The sequence below is a fragment of the Trichechus manatus genome, unplaced genomic scaffold (assembly GCF_000243295.1).
Source record: "Trichechus manatus latirostris isolate Lorelei unplaced genomic scaffold, TriManLat1.0 scaffold00175, whole genome shotgun sequence".
Classification (NCBI taxonomy): domain Eukaryota; kingdom Metazoa; phylum Chordata; class Mammalia; order Sirenia; family Trichechidae; genus Trichechus; species Trichechus manatus.
The window spans coordinates 573,518-593,665 of NW_004444111.1; the positions used below are offsets into that span (position 1 = coordinate 573,518).

General features: G+C 39.4%; 1 protein-coding gene across 2 annotated transcripts in view; it reads right to left on the bottom strand.

The window, feature by feature from the left end:
* DTNA (dystrobrevin alpha) overlaps positions 1-20,148 on the bottom strand; it is a 446,516-nt gene that overhangs the window by 258,529 nt on the left and 167,839 nt on the right. For both annotated transcript variants that reach the window (XM_004386882.1, XM_004386880.1), the window contains exon 2: positions 588-717. The gene's annotated coding sequence lies outside the window, so the exon portion shown is untranslated. The remainder of the gene's footprint in view (positions 1-587; positions 718-20,148) is intronic.

Below are 20,148 nucleotides of genomic sequence, written 5' to 3' on the forward strand. Positions count from 1 at the left end.
CAGGCAAAACAAAGCTCAATGTGTTTATTTGCTTTATAGTACCCAGCAGGTTAAAAACTTAGCCCATCTAACCTAAATCATGCTGTATTTTTAATTCAAGCAATATACTAAACCTTCCAATGGGCAGCTTCTGGAATGTTACCCTTATCTCACAAACAGACTTGTTAATGATTAAACTACCATTACTACCATCAGATTTTCCTTTAGTTTACATCATTAAAGCATGGTTTTGTCTCATTATATCTTATTACTCTTGAATTAAATATGTTTGATATACTTAAAAAATTAGATGGCCTTAGGATAGAACAAAGTATTATGGCATTTGCTTTCTAGAAACTGGGAAGAGATGTCAGGGCCAACTCTGTATCTCACACTTCACAGTTTAGTTTGGCTTCTGATAATAAAAATAAAAAACCAAAGGAACAGAAACTAAGTCTTCCACTGTCTGGCACCTCACTAAAAGTACACAACTGGAAGGCATTGATAATATTTAATCCCCTTTTGTTTCTTCTTCATACAAAGGAGAGAAGCACCTAAACGGGAAGAGTTTAATGCCCACTTAAATTCTCTTTGTCAAATACACTCACCTAAAATTCAGTGAAGAAACAGCATGAACTTTCCAGAACCATCTATTTTCCTTTCTTTGAAATGGCAGCTGATTATGGCATTTAAGGACTTCCCAAGCACTTCATCCAGGGACTGGTAAATCCTATTAATCTGCAATGAGAAAATACACTTCTATTTAGCTAAGCAGTTCGTGCTTACATGCTTATCACAGAAACAGGAAGACAGATTTAGCAGATCTAGAGCATATGGTATTTTACAAATATACTCTCATAGACTATGAATAACTTTTAATACCCAACTCAGATCCTTGGTTTTCATTTACTATAAGAAATATTTAGAATAAATATTTCCCAGATGAGGATTGTGAGGCCCGGAGGGGTGAAGTGATTAAGATTAAGCAGCTAGTTAGTAACAGAGAGTGGCCTGGAACCCTGGGCTCCTGGCATAGTTCTGCATTTTAGCTGATTATAAACCCAGAAATGGGAAAACATGCAATCTTCTGTGTGTTCCAAGTAGGTAATTTTCTGGTATATTATACCACCATAATTCTTACTAAAGCCAAGGAAATTACAGTTGAGGTCAGAGCCTTAGATGAATATTTCTTCTAATGTTTTAAGCTTGAGCATACTTTCATATAAGGCTATCTATACATATATAATAAGAAGCTGTGGTGGCACAGTGGTTAAGAGCTGGGGTGCTAAGCAAAAGGTCAGCAGTTCGAATCCATCAACCATTCCTTGGAAACCCTAGGGAGCAGTTCTACTCTGTCCTATCGGGTCACTATGAGTCGGAATCGACTTGACGGCAACAGGTTTATATATATACACATATATATAATAAAATGATTATAAGTGAACACACACAGATAAATGTACATCCAGCTATATCTGGAAAGATAGAGTTTCTCAAGAAATCCATTAGTATTGTCCTGGTGACCTCTGAAGACCTTGCCCTTGGTTGTTGCCCCTCTACTCGGCAATCTTAGGAAGGATGCTTGGAATGTTTGTTTTTACCTAGGTCCCTGGGTCACCCTCAGACTGCAATGGACTAGGAAGGAGACTACCCAACAAGGTGGCCCAGGCTGTGTACCTTAACTGGGATCTCTGGCTCCAAAAAAAGTTGCAACGTGGGTAATACCCTGATTGTAAGCCTGCTTTAGTTTTTGTTATTCTTTCTCCACCAAAAAGGGTCACCTATTTCAGCCTGTGTCTCACAGGCCATGATCAAAAGCAGTTGTCTAATTTGGAGGCAGCACCATCCCTATCCCTGCTGGCTTCTGTCTCCCACAGCTGCTCTAGGGTATGACTTTATGCGGCACTGAATATCAATAATTCTTTCTACTCCTGAGCCTGAGGGTGGCGGCCTCCCAAATTGCCACGGAATTAAAGCCATCAATCCTACTCTCTACTCTTGCTGCAGCCTATTGGACACCTGCAGAACAAAATGCTCACATGAAAATTGGAGCAAAATACAAACACTTTTCTCTCTTTAAATTCTTAAATTCTAGGTCAGCTAACTTAAATTCTAGGTCAGCTAACACATGACAAGATATTAAAATTTAGTCTCATAGAATAAAATAAATATACTGTCTCCTTCACGTAGCTCCCTGAAAAGTTTCCAGTCAGGGTCTGGGTTGGATTTAGGAGTCAGTGTCTTGGTGTGGAATGGAGGACCACAAGAGAAGGAAGTATTTTGTTCATTTTGCGTGCCATATATTAGGCATGGAAACCCTGGTGGCATAGTGGTTAAGAGTGATGGCTGCTAACCAAAAGGTCGACAGTTCGAATCCACCAGGGGCTCCTTGGAAACCCTATGGGGCAGTTCTACTCTGTTCTATAGGATTGCTATGAGTTGGAATCAACTCAACGGCAACAGGTTTGGTTTTGGTATATTAGGCATACAGGTTGGGGGGAAGTTGCAGGAGGGACTTTAGCTTAATAAGTTGGGGGGAATTTTGCTTAATAAGAGAATCTCTCCTCACTCAAATTAGAGCACACAAAAATGGAATGGGCCACCAGAAAAAGGTAGTGGCCTTCACACTAACAGTATGAATTTTAATAGAGAGCCTTGGTGATCATTTGTGGTAGTGGGATTTGGTAAAACACACGTGTTGATTACAGAAAGATAGAATAAGTGGTCACTACCAACTGATTTTGTGGAAAACTAGGAGCAAGGGATAGGTGCAACTGGCATCTAGAATGCAGAGCCTAGAGATACTGCTCAACAGCCTACTGGGCACAGGACAACTTCCCTCAAAAAATAATTATCCAGTCCAAAATGTCAACAGTGTCAAGGCTGAGAAACCATGGCCTAGACTATTTAAGTCCTTCTCAGTCCTAACACTACTCTATAATTTTACCACAGGTCCCATCCAGACCTCTGGAACTGCCCAATTCAAAGCTGCACAAAGTAAGCCCAAGCCCTCTTCTGAAGCTTCCTCCAACTCTATACAGTACACTGAAAAGTGTCCCTTGACTTCCTTCCCTCTTATGGATCAAACTGTGTTCCTCCAAAATATGTGCTGTAAATCCTAATCTCTATGGCTGTGGTTATAATCCTATTTGGGAATGGGTTGTCTTTGTTATGCTAATGAGGCAGGATTAGTGTAGGGTGTGTCTTGAGTCAATCTCTTTTGAGATATAAAAGAGATTACACAAGAAAATTAGGAAGCAGAAATGGGTGAAGAGAGCTGCCAAGCAACGTGAAGCTCCTCCAGGAACAGAAGCTCAAAGAGACAAGGACCTTCCTCTGAGCTGACTGAGAGAGAAAGCCTTCCCCTACAGCCGGCACCCTGAATCAGACTTCTAGCTTTCTAAACTATGAGGAAATAAATTTGTTTCTTAAAGCCACCCACTTGTGGTATTTCTGTTACAGCAGCACTAGATAACTAAGACATTCCCCCACCTCTCAGCTCTCTTCTTGAACCCCCACCGAATCCCAGCCCTTGGTGTTTCCACACCACCCTTTGAGGTCCTTTATTTTAATATATGCTGCTAAGTAAAATTACCATCAATTTTTTTATCCCTTCACAAGAATATGTGCAACATGAGGGCAGGGACTATTGTGTTTATTTCTTCATCATCTTTAGCAGATCATCTTTCATGAGGACTCATGATCCATACTAACTGTTTGTTAGAATAAATGATTGATGGTGGAACAATTGGCCAACATGAAACTCAGAGCTTACTCACTCATTTCCTACACAGAGCTGTGATATGAATGTATCTAAATAACCTCATCAGATTATTACTTACTGGCCCAAGAACGTCAACATGGCTTGGTAAACTACAGTAAAATGGATTTGGGATCATGGCCCTTGGACTAAACTCAGAATTACCCCCAGGTGGGACGATATTAGGTCAGAGTCAGGGAGAGGACTGCTGTGAAACAGGCCAATATGGACCTTTAAAGCTGGAGACAGAATTAGTGCTCAGGGACACCTGGGCACCCTCTCTCTTCCAAGAATTTGTTCGTGTTGACGTAGTTTAGCCTGAGAACCAGAAGGTCTTGGTTGTCTGTACATATTTCCTATTAAGGGTATAGATTGGTACTTTAAGACCCTAGGATAAGGGGCTGTGGCACAGTGAGAATTTAGCTCCATTGAGGTGCCATGACGGAAGAGAACGACAGCATCACCCAGTCAGATGGAGGCTCCCACCAGGGATTCTGGACACGAAGTGAGGCACTGTTGAGATTGGCTGCATCTGTGCCTGTGCTGTGTGGCCACCTCATTTCTGAGAAGTTTTTAAGTCTTTAGCCAAATGAACAGAGGAATTTATCTAATCTCAGAGGGAGTTGGGCATCTAAAATTTCGTTCCACCAAATCATAGCCCAATGACTGCAGAAACATGGGCTGTACCTCACAATTCCTCTAAGAATCCCGGTACCTTGTGAGAATGTAGAGCCTCTGCCATGACTCCATTTTCAGTTGCCTACTTTAATACTTACTCCCTCTAACACATAACAAGACAGCAAGAGGATGTTCAAGCAAATATGAGACAGTAGCAGAGAATTCGGTTTAACTCTTGATATTTCATCAGTAGTCAAGGATAAAAAAAATCATACTTCCTCACTTAAGTTAAAGTGAGATAAAGCAGAGAGAGGAGCAACATTTGGACAAAATATCTATTAAAAGGAGGTACACATACAAAAGTGAATGTGGAAGCTTTTACATCATAAAGCCAGGGCCTGCTGACACACAGGACCTCTTTAGAAAAAAATATAGTGACTTGGCTGTCAACATCAGTTCAGCTGGGTAATCACTCAACTGTTTTAAAGGTGCTGAGAAGTAAGAAGGTAGATAGAATGTACAAGTATTTTTTTCTGAGGGGCTGCCTTTGTGTTTCTTTCTGTTGCATCTTACTTTAAGGTAGTTGCTTACTTGGATAATATTTGCATTTTAAAAGGACATTTCCCCCAGAGAAGTTTGATGACTTGCACCACACTGGGCAACCTCAGCAGAGGACCTGAATCACTAAGAACTGTTATGTGCCCATCATTTTTTTTTTCTTTTTTTAAATAAGAAGTATTTTAGAATTAGCTTGAATGCTAGTACTTATAGGAAAACAAGAGTAAGTTTAACTTAAACATGGATCAAGAGATGGCTGGACACATACAGAGTTTTTCAAGTTTTTGGTTATTTTTAACCAAAGTAACATTCTTTTTAAGAAATGTGGAAAATACAATAAATTATGAAGAAAATTAGTATCACCCACGTTCCACCCCTGGACGCAATCCCTCTGAAGAATTTATACATGTACTTCCAATTATATATATACATTATATATAAACTGCACATAGTTTATAATCTCTCAATTAAAATCTAAATGAAGTTGAGAGATTATAAGCTATGTACAATTTTGTTTCAAACTTTTTTTTACTTTTTGTGTCCTATTACTAGTGATAAATACATATCCAGCATAAATATTTCCTCTTTATTGGCTATGAGATTGTTTTTATCCAACTTGCTACTTAAAGGATAATGAATGCTTATTTTGTTCCTGTGATTCATATACACATTTGCACAGAACACATATACGATACATTTCAGGGTAAGACAGCAGGTCAACATTTTATTTTTATAGTAGAGCTTATTTTGTTATAAAAAAATCTACTGAACAAATTATGGTACATACACACAATGGAATAGTAGGCAACGATAAAGAACAATGATGAATCCTCGAAATATCTCACAGGGATGAATCTGGAGGGCATTACGCTGAGTGAAATAAGTCACTCACAAAATGACAAATATTGTATAAGACCACTATTATAAAAACCCAAGAAAAGGTTGACACAGAAAAAAACAATCTTTGATGGTTACAAGGGAGGAGAGCAGCGGGGAGAAGAAATCACTAATTAGATAGCAGACAAGTATTAACTTCGGTGAAGGGAAAGACAACACACGATATAGGGGAAGTCAGCACAACTTGACCAAGACAAAGTCACAGAAGCTTCCTAGACACATCCAAACACTTTGAGGGACCGAGCAGCTGGGGCTGAGGGCCGGGGATCATGGTCTCAGTGGACATCTAAGTCAACTGGCATAACATAGCTCATAAAGAATATGTTCTACATCCTACTTTGGTGAGTAGCATCTGGGGTCTTAAAAGCTTGTGAGCAGCCATCTAAGATCAATCTACTGGTCCTATCACATTCAGAGCAAAGGAGAATGAAGAAAGACAAAGACACAAGGAAAATATTAGTCCAAAGGACAGATGGACCACATGAACCACAGCCTCCACCAGCCTAAGCCCAGAAGAACTAGATGGACGGTGCCTGGCTACCATCACCTACTGTTCTGACAGGGGTCATAATAGAGGGTTCCAGGCAGAACGGGAAAAAATGTAGAACAAATTCAAATTCACAGAAAAAGACCAGACTTACTGATCTGACAGAGACTGGAGGAACCCCCGAGACTATGGCCCCCAGACACCCTGCTAACTCAGAACTGAAGCCACTCCTGAAGTCCACCTTTCAGCCAAAGATTAGACAGACTTATAAAACAAGCAATAACACATGTGAGGAATGTGCTTGTTAGTTCAATCAAGGATACGAGACCAAATGGGCAATGCCTGCCCAAAAGCAAAGACTAGAAGGCAGGAAGTGACAGGAAAACTGGACAAATGGACACAGAGAACCCAGGGTGGAAAGGTTAAGGGGGAGAGTACTGACACATTTCGGGAATTGCAACCAATATCACGAAACAATTTGTGAATAAAACCTTTTAAAGAAAAACTAATTTGCACTGTAAACTTTCACCTAAAACAATAATTTCTTACAAAAATCTACTGTACAAAGCCCAAGACTCCCAAAATGTCAGAAAATTGAAGGCATTTTCTCGGAATATACTTTTAAAGAGAGCGATTATCTCATTTTGTATCTTTTTAAAAAATACAATTATGAAACCAACAAGAGAGTCTCATTTACTTACACAAATAAGCATTAAACTTAATGTATCCCAAGATAGATTTAGACGAAAATCTCTTTCCATGACTATAAGCAGGACAACAAACAACTAAAACGCAGTACAAGCAAACACCAGTCCATACTGACGACCTCACCAGAACTTTAAACTCTCTACGTTCAAGCCAATTCAAAGCAAGGCAGAAAGATTAACATATTTTTGCTGACCAAGAAAAAAATGTTTATCCAAGCTCAGCTTTTTGTCTCATGTATCTTGTTACGCCTGCCAAACTGACCAAAAGAGAATTAGAATGAATTTTGAAGGCTAAGTCAAATGTGTAAAAGATGAGTCTAATTAATTTTTGAAAATACAAATTTTTAACTAGCCACATGCAAGTGAAATCTCCCTGGTAATATAGGACCAACTGTATCTTGCTCATATTTTACGTTAATTTATTGGTAGAAAAGTCCACTGCCCACTTACAAGAGACTAATGATACAATGTGATTTGGTATAACTGCACCTGTTTGATTTTACCATGATGTAAAGATTAAAACAGAAAGAACAAAAGAAGAAAGAAATGGAGGGAAGGAAGGAGAAAAACAGGGGTGGTGGGGAGAAAGCAAGCAAGTAAAGAAACAAAGAAAGAAATAACTCATGAAACTGGATATACAAAAAAAACTAAAATTAAAAAGATATATTTCATATGACCTTTACCAGCTACATTTTTGCTGATGTTAGTTGTCATCAAGTCCACTCCGACTCATGTATATCCCACTGGTACAGAGTAGAACTGCTCCATGGAGTTTTCAAGGCTGTGACCTTTCTGGAGCAGATTGCCAGGCCTGTCTTCTGAGGCACCTCTGGGTAGTTTCGAACTGCCAACTTTTCAGCTACTAGTCCAGTGCTTAACCATTTGTACCACTCAACATTAAAAAGGGCATGGATAGGTAGAGGCGCAAACGTTTGCATGCAGAGTACCATACCTCCTACAATACATCTACTTCCTAAATTTGTACTAAACACGAGGAATTCCACATACTTTTTGTACATTATTTTTCTCTTAATATGCACAAAATCCAACCATAAATCTGCTCTTATAAAACAACACATATGCAAATGTAGCAGTTATTTGGACACAGTTTCAATGACAAATTGGCACGGCAACCAGATTTTTAGAAACAAATCTTACTTTTTTTTTGTTGTTTGCAACGTATATGTTGTTTACCCAGAACAAATATTTATATGAAAAATGAGTGGCTGTTTTCTTAGACAAAGAAATGCTTTTTCTGGAAGTTTATAAAGAGATCAAAACCCAAACCAAATCCATTGCCTTTGAGTCGATTCTGATACACAGCGACCCTATAGGTCAGAGCAGAACTGTCCCCGTAGGGCTTCCAAGGAGCAGTTGGTGGATTTGAACTGCCAACCTTTTGGTTGGCAGTCAAGCTCTTAACCATTGTGTCACCAGGGCTCCATAAAATGAGACAAAAGCATCTAATTCTGGGAAGGAACATTAAGGCCTTCCCCATTCAGTGGTGTTTTTCAACCTCAGCTGGTGGCCTTGCATATACCATCTGCCTTAGTAGCCACCTGAAGGCTAATGAGAGCTTGACTTATTGTTCTCATCTGACTCAGACTGGCGGTGTGCCTTTAAAAAAAAAAGACAATAAAAGAGATATCATTTAATTAAAACCAAACCCACTGCCATCAACTCATAGCAACCCTAAAGGACACAGTAGAACTGCCCCCTAGGGCTTCCAAGGAGCAGCTGGTGGATTCAAACTGCCAAACTGCAGGCGAGCTCTTAATCACTATATCACCAGGGCTATATCATTCAATTAGGTATCATTAAATTGCCAGGCCACATTGGGGTTAAAAAAAAAAAAAAGTGATACTACACTACCCTACATGAGTGTTTCTTAAACTTCTTGATCTGAAGACCCCAAAGAGCTTAAGTTTATGTTTGTTGTATCTCTTAGTATCTACCATAATAAAAATTAAAACTTAGAAATTAAAAACATATTTATTCATAAGTTCATTTTAAGTAACAATAATAAGCCAATTAAATGTTAACATAAATATTGTTAATAAAAAAAGCAATATTTTCCAAAACAAGAACATTAGTGAGAAGCATGGCATGGTTTCACATTTTTTGAAATATCTTTAATGTTTGGCTTAATAGAAGATAGCTGGATTTTCGTAACGGCTTTGCACTGCAATTTCTTGTTTTGATTGAAGTATATAAGGAAACTCCTGACCCAAACAGAAATGTCATTGGAAAAGGCAGGAGTATTTTCATAGCCTTTCAGATGACTGTGGATATTCTTCTTTGGTAGGTCATGGAAATTCAACTGCAAGGTGGAACCTGAAACCGTTATCAATGAACACTGTGTACTCTATTACATTAAAATCCATTGGTCTGTCTTATACTTTGAATGGATTTTTTTATCCATGTATGATTTTATAGCATCATAAACTGGTCATTTGGAAAATGCTGGTTCACTAAGTTATGTATATCTTCCAAATGTTGACACATTTAATTTTCAATAAAAAAATCATATTTTCTAATATCACCATCCAGGACACTTAATTGTGCTCATGAGGAATCTGTACATAGATCACGAGGCAGTTGTTCCAACAGAACAAGGGGATACTGTGTGGTTTAAAGTCAGGAAAGGTGTGTCTCAGGGTTGTATCCTTTCACTATACTTATTCAATCTGTATGCTGAGTAAATAATCCAAGAAGCTGGACTATATGAAGAAGAATGGGGCATCAGGATTGGAGGAAGACTCATTAACAACCTTTGTTATGCAGATGACACAACCCTGCTTGCTGAAAGTAAAGAGGACTTGAAGCATTTACTGATGAAGATCAAAGACTACAGCCTTCAGTATGGATTACACCTCAACATAAAGAAAACAAAAATCCTCACAACTGGACCAATAAGCAACATCGTGATAAACAGAATAAAGATTTGAAGTTGTCAAGGATTTCAGTTTACTTGGATCCACAATCAACACCCTTGGAAGCAGCAGTCAAGAAATCAAATGATGCTTAGCATTGGGCAACTCTGCTGTAAAAGACCTCTTCAAAGTGTTAAAAAGCGAAGATGTCACCTTGAAGACTAAGGTGTGCCTGACGTTTCAATTGCCTCATATGCACGCGAAAGCTGGACAATGAATACGGAAGATCGAAGAAGAATTGATGCCTTAGAATTGTGGTGTTGGGAAGACTACTGAATATACCATGGACTGCCAGAAGAACGAACAAGTCTGTCTTGGAAGAAGTACAACCAGAATGCTCCTTAGAAGCAAGGATGGCAAGACTATACCTCATATACTCTGAACATGTTATCAAGAGGGATCAGTCCCTGGAGAAGGACATTGTGCTTGGTAAAGTAGAGGGTCAGCGAAAAGAGGAAGACCCTTGATGAGATGGATTGACACAGTGGCTGCAACAATGAGCTCAAGCATAACAACGATTGTGAGGATGGCGCAGGACGGGGTAGTGTTTCATTTTGTTGCACCTAGGGTCTCTATGAATCGGAAACTACTTGACAGCACCTAACAACACAGTATCACCATCAATCTCATCAGAAAAGTTTTTTAGGTATTAGAAAGCTGTCAAGATCATATTGGTAGATGCAAAGCTTTCCAAAATTTGAACTCTTACTTGAAAATTCAAATTTTATCCTTGTCAGAAATACTGTTGGCTGTTTTCTCTGAAGTGACAGGCTCAGCTGGTTTATTTTCAAGAAAATGTTTGCCAAATACTCAAGTCAGAATAAGTATAGTTTGTCTGTCAGTTGTTCTTTCAAGTAAAAATGCTGCTCCGTCAAAGAAGTAGCTAGTTCAGCTTGTACCCCAAGCAATTAGACTTGGAAGCAACCATCATACTACAATATGTTTCAAAAGTGCTTTATGCATACTTTTCATTTCTTCACACAAAATATTAAAAAGAGATGTACTAAATGTTAATGATTTAATAAAATGGTGGTTGTTTTTTACTGCAAGTGCATGTCAGTGAATATAACGACTACCAATACAATTTGGTTTGTAATAAGGCTCCAGCAGTTTTACATATAAATATTTTCGTGCAATCAGTGCAAATGCTAGCATGGTAAAAAAGGCAAATAATATATTGGAATTATATTAAAATAGTTTTGACCTCAAGGACCTCCTGAGAGTGTTGTGGGGACTGTACTTTGAGAACCATCGCCCTAGAAGGGAGAAGGTTGAGTGAAGTCTCTGAGGTTGAACAGAGCCACAGGTAAATCTCATCTCATTACAGATTTCCATTGTATGTGATAGGGGGTAAGTTACTTAACCACCCCGAGTCCGATTCTCCACACCTCTACAATTAGAATAACAAGTCCTACCTCACAAAATTGTTTTAGAGATTGAAGGAGATCACTTAGAAGAGTGCTCGACACACAGTAAATTCAACAGATGCTAACTATGATTACTAATATTTATATTATCACTTCTTTTTGAGGTCAAAAAGCCATGGTGTAAGTCAGAAAATCAGATGTTCGTTGGAATTTGTTTATCCGACACAAATCCAAATTTCAGTTCTACATTTCCTCTGTGAGTACAAGCTGCATGCAGATATGTTTTCCCCCACTATGTTGAGTACAGGAGCCCTGGTGGTGCAGTGGTGAAGAGCTTGGCTGCTAACCAAAAGGTCAGCAGTTCAAATTCACCAGCTGCTCCTTAGAAACCCCATGGGGCAGTTCTACTCTGTCCTATAGAGTTGCTATGAGTTGGAATCGACTCAACAGCAATGGTACTTTTTTTTTATGTTGAGTACAAAGATTGATATTTTGCTCTTCATATGCTCATGCTGCAATCTTTGTGTAGTTAGTCATGAGAGATATTTCTTGGTAGTTACACACATATCAGGAAAGAACAATCACTGGTAAAGGACAACATGTTTGGTAAAGTAGAGGGTCAGTGAAAATGAGAGAAACCCTCCATGAGATGGATTGACACAATAGTCACAACAATGGAAACAGACATACTCTGATCATGAAGATGGTACAGGACTGGGCAACATTTCGTTCTGCTATACTTGAGGTCCCCATGAGTCACAGCTGACTCAACAGCAACTAATAACAACAGTTAGTGGTCACAAATGAGAGATGGTATTTGGATTGGGACTCAAGATCTGCCAATCTCTGATCAGCTACCTGCCATAGCCATGTTGTTGTTGTTAGTGCCTGTCAAGTTGATTCTAACTCATGGCAACCCCATGTGTGCAGAGTAGAACTGCTTGATAGGGTTTTCAAGGCTGGGACCTTTCGGAAGCAGATTGCCAGGCCTGTCTTCTGAAGTCCCTCTAGGGAAGGTTTGAACCACCAACCTTTTGGCTAGTAGTTAAGCACTTAATCGTTTGTGCCACCCAGGGACCCATGTGTGGGAGTGGTTATTACCAAGGGGTTACACTACTATCAGGAGGCTAGATGACAAGTAGTTGCAGGGACTCGTTGCCTAAGGCCTAGAACAAACACTTGAGAAATGTCTTTCCTGGAACGTTTACTCTAGGCCTCATCTCAGCCCTCCAGATTTTAGCACTTAGTGGGGAAAGCTGAATTAATGCGAATGGGCTCCAAGGGGAAAAGGGGGAAAGAGGGCTTTTGCCTCAATAAAGTTGAGGTGTTTGTGCAAGTATTTAATAGTAGATTAGCATTTATTAATTAACATATGTGTTGCAGTCTCAACAAGCTGGTATTTGGCAGAAACTCTTAATGAATTCTGGAAAACTCCAAGGTTCATAGGGCCATCATTTAACATAAATGGTTAAGATGCACGGCTGACAGTAAGGAGACCCAGGCACATTGTGCTTGCATATTTTACCCTTATGGATATTTTCTACTGCTTCAAAGAAATATGCCCTCTCTCATGTTCCATGAAATTATAAGTGGTTTGTTTGGTTTTTCTTTTTACCACTTTTGATAACAGAGTTGAGTACAGAGAAATAGTTTTTAACACTAAGAAAACAATGATGCAAGCCTGATATTAAGTGCTAAATTATACTTGGTCTCAGTGTCGGAAAAACAATAGAGGGTGATAGTGATGGAGTTGAAATGAAGAGTGTGTGCAGTGCTATGGATCATTTTTGTGTGTCCTTTCTTGCCATGATCTTGTAACTCCCACCCAATCACTTGGGTGGGACTGTGCAGATAGGGTAATTGTGTTCCACCAAGTCAACCGGTGAGTTTTTGCCAGCCCACTGGGCTTAAAATGAGCCATCCCAGAGGTGGGAAAGAGAGGATCCCACGACCACCAAGGAAGAATAGCCAGGAGCCAGCACATCTTTTGGACCCAGGATCCCTGCGCTGAGAAACTCCTGGAACGAGGAGACAGAGAAAGAGAGAGCTGTAACACTGAAGGCAGCGAGAAGTGGCAGCAGAAGATGGTGTGGTGGGCTTCCCGGCCCACGGAGAGAGCAAGCTGAGTGCGTTTTGGCAGAGGCCTAGGGCCAGGGAGAGGCCCGCATGGCTGGGAAGGGGCTATCCTGATGGAAGAACTGTATCCTGAGTGTTCCTGAGCCTGAATTGTAACTGTTACTTCTCTAATATACCTCATAATCGTGAGTATTGTCTGTGAGTTCTGTGTGGCCATTGCAATGAATTATCGAACCCAGCAGAGAAGTAGAAAGAGCCATAGGAGGGACGGCTAGTATCAGAATTGGTAAAGATGGCCGAGAGGGGAGGCATGTCTGACCTCCGCCTCATAGGAATCAGCCTTGGGCTGTTGATCTTGATTCTCCTTCCCCCTTGTGAAGATAGAGGAGTTCAGACACTGCCCCCCAACTTTGTTTTTTACAATCTGTGACCTGTTTAAAGACAGCAGCTCCTTCTGACTGTGTCACATGAAAGTAAGAATCCAGTGTAGCCACATCTTCCTATTTTCAAGTTCACGTGGTAATTCAGATTTTTACACGAAATCTTCCAATGTATAAACGTTGCCTCAAATTTATTTTAAAACACTGGGTAGGCCAAACAAAACATGTCGGCATGGTTTGGAGGTTGCCAAATTTTCGAATTCTTCAAAGATATCATTTTATTTACGTCCCTTATCTCATGGACAATAAACTTTGCACTTGACTTATCTCTATTGCAACTCCTCACAGAGGTAGAGAGAGTAGGAACATATGAGAGGAAGCTTGATCGCCCTCTAGAGGTTACAAACTGACAAAACAACCAGCTGAATGTTCGTTCATTCTGAAAACTTTCACTGATGTAAAACGCATCTTTAATCTCACTAAAATCAGCAAAACAGACTGTGGCTATTATGTGTTATTTTACTGTCAGTGTGAATTAGACTATGGGATTAAAAGCAACAGAAAGAAGGAACAGGGAATTGAGTTAGACACAAAGATCTAGATCTATCCCCAGGAAAAGGGAAGATTTTAAAAACACGTACCCTAATCAAAGGCAGGGCCAGCAGTACCTGCTGTTGGCTGGAACACATATATTGAGTTTTATGTGCAGAGATGAGTAATGTGTGAATGACCATCTTCTCCAACTGCTAGAGGAGAATCTACTAGATACTGGCTAATTTGATCCCCATTTTAAGTATTTAATAGTGGATTAGCACATATTAATTAATGAAGAGCATCTTATATTTCTTGTTTAGAAGCATAACCTAAAGAAGGTATTTTAAGCATGGACAATAAATTTTGCAATTTCTGAGACATAGAATTTCAGGCAGATCAGCAGTCATACAAAACTAATAAAGGATCTCCAGAAAGTTTAAAACAGATCCCATGACAGGCTTGTTTCATTCAGATGCCCATGGTGTCTAAGACTGTCATCAAGTTTTATAGGCCTGTAGCTCCAACGTCACCTTTCAAGGATGGGTCCCTCTGTATATTCACTCTCTTGCTGTTTTGCCCTCCTTGACACACTCAGATTTAATTTAATGAACTGAAATACAATTGCTTTTAGAACCTCAATACTTCGTTATACTTTTGTTTTGAAAACAGTTTTTAGAGTTGAGAGTGTGTCAGCAAAAGCAACCAAAAGAATGTGGATGTTATTACAAGGTCAGCTTTTCAGAAGCTGTAGGCAGTCGTATTGGCATTCCGTCAAACAATCACCATGGGCAGAAGGGCCATGCATGGCAATGATTCAGCAGCTCTGACAACACTGATTACAGTAACCAGTTAATGCTCAGATAATAGGCACCCATGCTCCTTCAGAATGCAGTCTAGAGAGAACATATTTTGTTTTTCAGGTTTACTTAGAAGGAAATCTGGATAGGTCATTGAAGCCCAGATGTTAGCTGTTCTGTGTGTGTGTGTTAGAATCTAGATTAAAATATTTATACATATGTATTTACTATGTAAAGGGAAATATATTCAGATTGAGGGCTGAAACAGCAGAAGCTAGGTGTCTCAAGTGGGATACTGCTGTGCTAAGAGGGAAACGCGCTTTAAAACTGCACTGTCTAATGTAAGAGTCACCAGCCACATGTGGCTACCAAGCAGTTGAAACGAGGCTAGTCTGAATTGTGATGTGCTGTAAGTGTAAAATACCACCAGATTTCAAAGATGTAATACAAAAATTCATGTGAAACAGCTCAGTAACTTTTGATATTGTTAATATTTTGAAACAATATTGTGGTGTACTGCATTAAATAAAATATATTAAATTACTTTCACCTGTTTCTTTCTACTTTTTTTAATGTGGCTACTAAAATTTTTTTAATTACATATATGGCTCACATTATATTTCTATTGGGCAGTGCTGCTTTAGAAAATATTTGATATCATCTCCTTTCAGTATCTCCTATCTCTCTCTGTCTCTCTGTATCTCTCTCTCTCTCACACACACACACACACACACACACACACACACACACACACACACACAAGGTGGGGGCAGGGCAGGAGGCATTTAAAAAACACAGCTTTTAAAACTCCATTTAAGGTGCTCATTTGGAAATTTCCTTTCTCTAAGCCAAAGCATGGTACAACACAGGCCATAGCACTGAAAGACTTCCCACCCTAGACTGCCAGAGGGCCTCATCAACTCAGGGTCCAGGGGTGAAAGGGCATTTGCCATAGTTCATTTAATTCCGGCCACTTTTACTAGGACTTAAAAGATGCTGTCAACGATGTTGAGAAACGTTTCCCCCTCGCCACTCGTCAAGAAGAACAAAATGAGCTCTGCAGGAATGGATTGGTATGTAGCTTCCTAAACTTCTCAGTCTGAATTTAGACTTGAATGCTCTCAGGAATGATGTGGCTGGTAGTCAAGACCATCAACAAACATTGAGCGAAAACTGTGACTTAATAAGGATTTTGGTAAAGTAAAATCTGAACACTAATTTAGGTATTTAAATTAGCCAACAACAAAAAAAGTGATTACTAGATTTGCCTGGATGTGCTTTTTGTGCTTTGAGTATGATTTCTCAACTAGCTACTAAAGTATCACCCTAAATTCTGGCCAGGGTGGATAGGTTCCCAGCAGCCTTTGTCCTGTACCTTGCTTCTTGCTCCACCCTTTTAATTTCAGTCCTTGAAATCAGCTTCATCACCCAGTTTCTTGCATCCTCTTCTTAACTAACATCGACCGTGAGGACTTTGGAGTCCTGGAGTTTAACAGATGCCAGTTTGGTACTCCAAAGTCACACACCTCTTAATCTTAAATTTCTCTTTCATCTATTTTACCTTTGGCTATTAACTTTAATTTTTATGTACACAGCTGGAAAGCAAACAGCTGAAAAGAGATTTCATTAATGGTGGCTAGGCCTTTCTGAATAAGTGTCCAATGGCATATTCTAGTAAATAATAAGGTGGCAATGTACCTGGCTCCTAAACTAGCTGGAAAAAAAAGGCAAAGTTCCTCCTTTTTTTTTTTTTTTTTAAACTCAAAGTCAGGCAATGTCTCTTCTCCCCCTACTCCCAAAATAAGTAACATAATTGTGACATTCAAATTCAGAAATCGGTTTCTTAGGGGACTTCTACTGGAGAGGCTCATGATCTCCACTAAAATCTCTGTCTTGTAGTCTTCCTTCTCTAAACGGAGAGTGACATATGTCAAACTGAGTGTATTTATTTAGAGTTATATAAATATTTTAAAGAAAATTTAACAGGTTTGCATTTTAATGATTTTTCATATATTTTTGCATTCTAATTTTAAAAAGCCATTGAGTGTTACAATATAAATATTATCAGAACAAGCAGATAAATATTTTTACCATTCTTTAGAGTACTTGTTTTTTAACGCTTTCAGTTTGGACAATGAAGGCAAATTGACTATAGCACATATCACTTTTTGACAAGTTTTAAAAAAAAATCTAAATTCTTGACAAGCATCTCTAAACAATACAAAAAGTGTTCATATTTGAAAAACATACAAAACCAAGAGGTGTTTCAGCAAGCCAGGACAAGCCTGCAGTGTTTCCAGAATAGCAACTTTATATTATTTGATTCCATTATTATGGGATTAAAAAGGTGTTAAAACTACAGATATGCGAAGAGTATGTAGAATAGGCCACTGACTTCATTTTACTACATTTTTAGATAACTGCATTACAGTATTTTTAAAAAACATTTTAATATCTAACAATTAGAAGTTTCTCTTCTCTTTTTTAAATACAATTTTATCTATTTTGTTGTTGTTGTTGAGAATATACATAGCAAAACATACACCAATTCAACAGTTTCTACATGGACCATTTAGTGACACTGATTACATCCTTCAGAGTTGTGTTAACCATTCTCACCCTCCTTTTCTGACTTGTTCCTCCTATATTAACATAAATTCACTGCTCCCTAAGGTTCCCATGTAATCTTTCCAGTTGCTGTTATCAATCTGATCCCATATAAAACCAAAAAACAAAACCTATTGCTGTTGAGTTGATTCGAACTCACAGCAACCCTGTAGAACAGAGTAGAACTGCCCTATAGGGTTTCCAAGGCTATAATCTTTACAGAAGCAAACTGCCACATCTTTCTCTCACAAAGCAGCTGTGGGTTTAAACTGTCAACCTTTCAGTTGTCAGTGGAGCACTTAACCACTGCACCACCAGGGCTCCTGGTGATCCCATATAGATAGTGCTTAAACGAGCATAATGCTCGAGGCAGATATTTTTAACTAGCTAAGCTAAAATATTGTGTAGTTTTAAGGAGACTTCAGGGGATATTTTTGGTTTAAGGTTTAAAGATTATCTCAGGGTTTAATAGTTTCAGGGGTTCATCCAACCTTCCTGGCTCCAGGAAGTCTAGAGTCCAAGAGAATTTAAAACTCTGTTCTGCCTTTTTCCCCTTTTGATTAGGATTCTTCTATGGAATCTTTGATTAAAATGTTCAGTAATGGTAGCCAGGCACCATCCAGTTCCTCTGGTCTCATGGCAAAGGGGGTAGTTGTTCATGGAAGAAATTCTTCTAAATTTTATTAGCAACAAATGTAGGAAAAATAGGGAATCCTATATACTCTAATAGTTTACGGGTTGTAAATGAAACTTCTCCAGGGAAACCAACCAAACAAAGACAAGTCACACCACTGAAACCTGTGACATCTATAAAATGTGGTTTGGGGAAACTGAGAGGGCTTGGAGGACTTCATTGTGAGAGTAAAAAGCAACTTTAGATTGTTCTTTGACCTGGAAGTTCAGGAAGAAAGGGGTTAATGGTGATTGGCAGCTTATCTTAAGTCCTTTTATCATCCCGTGGCCATTAAGAGAGAAAGAAAAAATGACACAATTCTCAGACATTTGAGGTAAGAAGAGCCCCTCTATTCTTCGAACGTGGTTCCTAGCAGGACAATGTGCAGAAGATAAAATCCAGATCATACAGCCTTCACTGACTTAACCATGATGGATTGCTTTAGGGAATGGCTTACTTCACCTCTCCGAGGATTGATGGTCTGTGCTAGTATAACACTAAAATTGGAAATAAAATGATGATGGAAGTATATCTAAAGAAATATGAAGGACTTATAGACTATGTTAAAATCTAATTATGATATAAGCCCTCCTGTAATGGGATTCCCCTAAACCCCTCCTGTAATGGGATTCCCCTAAACCATGAATGACTGCTGGAAACATAAAGCCCATTCATATAATTTAATGTTTTCATCTGAAGCAAGAGAAACATTCAAATTAAAAATTAAATATAACTCAGTCTGTGTATATATAAACATTCTCTGTGTGTGTGTGTGTGTGTGTGTGTGTGTGTGTGTGTGTAAAGTCCCCTTTGTTTGCACATTTAAGGGTAGAATGTGAAAGTTGACAGGTTCAGGAATCGGGTAAGATTAAGACTTAATTTCTTTGTAGATATGAATGTTGACTTGTTCTCAGGAAGTCTTACTCCCTGGCAAGGTTACAAGACTCCACAAAGGACTGGCCCATTTACATTCCAACAAAATAAGAGTTTGGCTGTATTCAAATTGTGACGTAGTAAATTCCTTAAATATGGCCCTTCTAGCCATGCATGGTCTTGTGATGCCCACAAAATGATTGGGTGGGACTATGCAAATAAGGTGCTTGTGGCCTACCAAGGGGATTGGACAGCCTGCTAATAATATAAATTAAGTGCATGGAATACTTGCAGGGGTGGGACCATGTAAATAACCTTATGGAACCCTAGGAGGGGATTGGTCAGTTTTGCCATCCTGCTAGGCTTAAAGGGAGCCAATCTCAGAAGCAGAGAGGAGGGGACCTCACTACTATCAAGAAAAAAGAGCCAGGAGTGGAGTACATCCTTTGGACCTGGGGTTCCTATGCTGAGCACCTCCTAGACTCAGGAGACAGAGAGAGAGCTGCAATACCAGAGATGGTGCAGGACGCCGAGAAACGGCAGTAGAGAAACAGCGGCAGCAGAACTAAGAGATCAGCATGAGATGGCACAGTGGGCCCATGGAGCAAGGTGGCTACAATGGGTGTGCCAACCCACAGAGCAAGAGACCTCAGTGCCTTTGGGCTGAGGCTTCCTGGTGGAGTGTGGGTTGCCTCTGGGCACTTGGTAGAGCTGCTGACCCACAGAGAGAGAGAGCTAAGCACCTTTGGGCCTGAGACTTACCAGCCGAGAGGGGTGTCTATGGGCACTTATTGGTGGAACTAAAGAGCTTTGTAACACTTGACTGAGAAAGGCAGAGGCCAGGCCAAGGGGTCGAGAGAAAGGCCTGCCTACGGGCACAGCTGAGAAGCTGTCCTGACCAA